At 42.2% G+C, this 4,347-nt stretch overlaps 1 protein-coding gene across 1 annotated transcript in view; it reads left to right on the top strand.

Annotated features, from left to right (window-relative positions):
- LOC109486081 overlaps positions 1-4,347 on the top strand; it is a 29,244-nt gene that overhangs the window by 13,009 nt on the left and 11,888 nt on the right. The gene's annotated exons all lie outside the window — the stretch shown is intronic.

The raw sequence follows: 4,347 nt of genomic DNA, 5'->3' as shown, positions 1-4,347 counted from the left end.
TTCCAGTGCATAGTGCCCTCAGGTCAGTTACATGGCGTTCAGAATGCCCTGACCTGTTACAAAGTTCGTTTTGACCTTGGTTGACCTACTACATGACGTCATCTATTGTTCTAGAACAATTAAACATGTCATAAAGGTCTTGTTTACCATGTTACACAAAACGAAAAATGAATAATAAAGAGAAATCCATCTTCTTCGAAGTGTAGTCTTCTCCCCTGGCTGTTTTTCTTGCTCTGGCTTGTAGCTCTGGCTTCTCAGCAACTTGTGGGGCTTGAACAACACGTAGAAATCTCAGGGTTCTCCTTTTCTTGGTAGTGGTGGGCAGCAAAGTGGTGGCGCACTGGCTATGGGTAGCTACTTAGCCTATGGAATAAGCTATAACTGCAGTGTTGATGTCACATCCTAGACATAGATGAATGTCTTGACAACAACGGTGGCTGCGAGCGAGAGTGTATCAACATGGATGGGGGATACGAGTGCCGATGCGGAACCGCCTACTATCTACACTCGGATGGAAAGACATGTTTAGGTATGTGTCAAAGTCTTTATGATATCCGTGACATTGGGCGGAGATTACGTTTCATTTGATTGACAGGGTTGTTATTCTGCTATACTGTTGTACTGGAAAATCATGGTGTGAATTGCAAATCATTGTGTAATACTGGAGTGAGTAACGCCATACAAAGGTATGAGTAGTAATTCTTTTTATGATGCAACTCACTGGGTATCTCCACTTGACATTATACCACAATACAGCTCCAATATATATTCACAAAACCCCAAAACACTTCCCTGATGTCTGAAATCTCTTTCTTCTGTTTCATACCACAGAGCTGGATGAGTGTTCCACTGGAAACATGTGTGAGCAAATCTGCAACGACCGAGTGGGCTACTACGAGTGCCAGTGTGACCCTCTTTTCTCACTCGCTTCAAATGGCAGAACATGTTACGGTGAGTGGCCTGTGTGCTTTCATCATCATAATCATCATCGGTCGACTATAGTGCAGGCGACTGCAAGTTCCCTTTATTTCAATCTGTTACTAGCAATGTCAGAGATCTGTTTCGCCGGGAGATGGTTTTTGAAATCCCCCATGAGATATTGGATGTACTGTAGAGTGTGTGTTACGCTCCGTAGTTACCAAGTGGTGCAAGTGAAAAAGGACTGAGCTTGCAGTAACTTAATAGTATATCCCTGAGGCTACTTAAAAGTATCATTTATTCACTGACAGACATGTTTCATGTTTTCTTGTGCTGCTTACAGTGTTCTAAATGGATAGAAGATGATCGCTTTGTGTACTCTAGAGATCGACGGGACACATGTGGTCTGAAATCTCTCATACCTAATGTTTTAATCTTGTCCAATGTACCCACAGCCAACACCACCTGCGGTGCAGCAAACACATGCCATCCACAACCCATCGGCGCATGCGCAGTCAACAACGCTGGAGCAGAATTGTGCTTCTGTGACCAGGGATACAAACTGCAACAGGACAATTCGTGTGTTGGTACGTTTCTCGCCATAGGTCATTTTGTTTGTTTCGCATAAGTGTGGTGGGCCCCCGTTCTTTAACGTGCGTGGGGTACGGCTCTCCCCAAACATGGGACCTCCATTTAACGTCCTATCCGAGGAACTTCACTAACCGAAGCTTAAGGTACTCATTTACACCCAAGTGAAGTGAGGAAAGTCGTGTAAATTGCCTTTTCCAAGGGCACAAGATCGGTGACATGGGTAGGATTCGAACCCTCTTGGTCCTGAGCCGAAAACGTAACCACTACGCCCTACGACCCCACCAAATTTAATATTTTGAAAACGTTTGAGCGATGTTATCAGACATAGGAAATGGCTCTAGTTGGGAGCCATCAGGAATTCAAAAAGCTGGGGACTGCATGATGGAACATCCAATACTTCAATTCTGAATTTTTTCTGTGTGTTTTCTTTTACAGATATAGACGAATGTGCTGACGGGACTCACAAATGCGACGAGAATGCCAAAGCATGCCGCAACACTCTCGGAAGTTACGAGTGCATCTGCAAAGAAGGTTATCACCTGTCGGCCGCACACGGCGGGCGGCGGTGTCAAAACATACACGAGTGTGACGTCAACAACGGGAACTGCAGCCAGATATGTGAAGACACGCAGGGGTCTTTCTACTGCAGATGTCAAACCGGATACTACCTGGACGCGGACGGAAGAACGTGTTTAAGTAAGATATCATTTTGAGTTTCCTTTAGATCACTGTAGTTACAGTAATAGCCATTTCTTTAATTGATACTTCCGGGATAGAAGTATTGTTTTGGGTGTCCCTAAATCATGCTATGTTTGTATGTTTGGATTCCGAAGTAAGTGCACAGGATCGACAGGATAATATTAAACAAATCAATCAGAATTGCAATATGTAAGGTTGGAGTTTGCCTCAGAACTCCAAAGTGTTACTATAATCATACTTTTTCTGTTCACAGATATCAACGAGTGTGCCTCCAACAGGACCAATGACTGCAGTACCAATGCCGTCTGCCAGGATGAAGATGGCGGCTTCCGCTGCACCTGTAACCCAGGCTACGAAGGAGATGGATCTCTCTGCGGAGGTCTGTTAATTCAGCAAAACAAAAACAAAGAAACAAAAACTAGCCAAAGGGTAGATTTTGATTCAGAAGTAAATGATGCTGGTGTCACACGTTTACTTAGTTTGTTAACTTGGTTTAAGCCTCATTGAAAATGTGATGGTGATACTTGAGACATACAGTCATGTAATTAGTTTTATTTGTAATGAATATTACGTTTTCGATGTTTCTTTGTGTTCCGTAACCAGTAAAACACCTAGTGTTACTGGGTATATTTGTGTTAACAATATTAAAAGCCTGTTGTTTCGTTTTCAGACATCAACGAGTGTTTACAAAATGGAGAAAATGGACAAGGTAACTGCAAAGTCGGCTGTCAGAACAAGCTTGGATCGTACGTCTGTCTTTGCGGGGAAGGATACGTTCTGGCCAATGACAGCGTTTCATGTGAAGGTAAGCTACATTTCTCTCTACCTCCAGATACGGAAGTATCGTTTTGAATAGGTTTGTCTGTGAGTTTGCGTGTATGCTTGTCTGGCATAGATAGAGGGTGGGAGGATATTTGGTTACTTGATTGACTCGGAGGTTAAGCCTTAAAAGGCAACACGTGAGGGTGTGCGTAAATGGGCAGTAGGCTGAGAAATTTAAGAAGTGGTTGGCTGTATGTTAATAAAATTGTCTTGATTGAATTACGTCATACCGTCTCCTCCATATTTCTGATGCATCCATGAAAACCTAAAAGGTCAAAACACTCTGTGGAATCTCTTATTTCTTGTTGAAAGCATTGCATCAATCAGGTGAAATGAATTGTTGCACATAATAGTAATTGTTGAATGTACATATTTTTCTTATAATATTATATATTATGAATATATTGTATGAATTATTTCCTCTGCTGTTCAGATAAGGACGAGTGTTTGGAGCTTCCCTGTGATCAGACGTGTACCAACAGCATCGGTTCCTACAGCTGTTCCTGCAATACCGGCTACAGCCTACAGGCGGACGGACATACCTGTGTAGGAACAGGTAAAATAACCATTTGTTACTTCAAAAGGAATTATCTAAATCCAATAACCATATGTCAGTTGATTGGAAAAAAAGACAATTAAATGATTTGTACAGATCTTATGTTAGATATTGGATTCTTGGTAGACACCACAGAAACGTATAGCCTTTTTTTCGTCTGAAAAGAACAACAACGGTGAATACACTGACCCAGACTGTCCATCATAATTAGCTGTTCAACCAATAAAAGAATGGCAATCAGAGGTTTGACCAATGAAAGAGTTGCTCCAAATGTCTGGCATATTGATGAGGTAGGTGGGGCTTTACATAGTCCCTGCATAATTTCGTCAACCAATATGGCACAGATGGATGCATGCAGGTGTTTGCATGTATCTACAATGGGACTGAATTTCTGACAGTTTCTTGATCTTCCTTCCAACTAGAACCTGTTTGTAACCATGGATGTCACCAACATGGCGAGCTGGTCTTCAACGGCACTCACAAGTACTGTCAGTGTAAACGTGGCTGGACGGGAGACGGCACCACTACATGCAAAACAGGTTAGAGTTTTCGTAGTGTAACGTAGTGTAGTGTAATACAGTTTAGTGTGGTGTAGTGCAATGCAGTTTAGTGCAGTGTAGTGTAGTGTAATACAGTTAATGTAGTGTCGTGTAATACAGTTTAGTGTAGTGTAATGCAGTTTTAGTGTAGTGTAATACAGTTCAGTGTAGTGTAGTGTAGTGTAGTGTAGTGTAGTGTAGTGTGCTTGTTTTGCTGACTCA

This window comes from Branchiostoma belcheri, unplaced genomic scaffold, assembly GCF_001625305.1.
Source record: "Branchiostoma belcheri isolate BF01 breed outbred unplaced genomic scaffold, Haploidv18h27 scaffold8, whole genome shotgun sequence".
NCBI classification, from domain to species: Eukaryota; Metazoa; Chordata; class Leptocardii; order Amphioxiformes; family Branchiostomatidae; genus Branchiostoma; species Branchiostoma belcheri.
The sequence above is the reverse complement of the archived record's forward strand: the minus strand, read 5'-3'. Positions and strand labels throughout refer to the sequence as shown.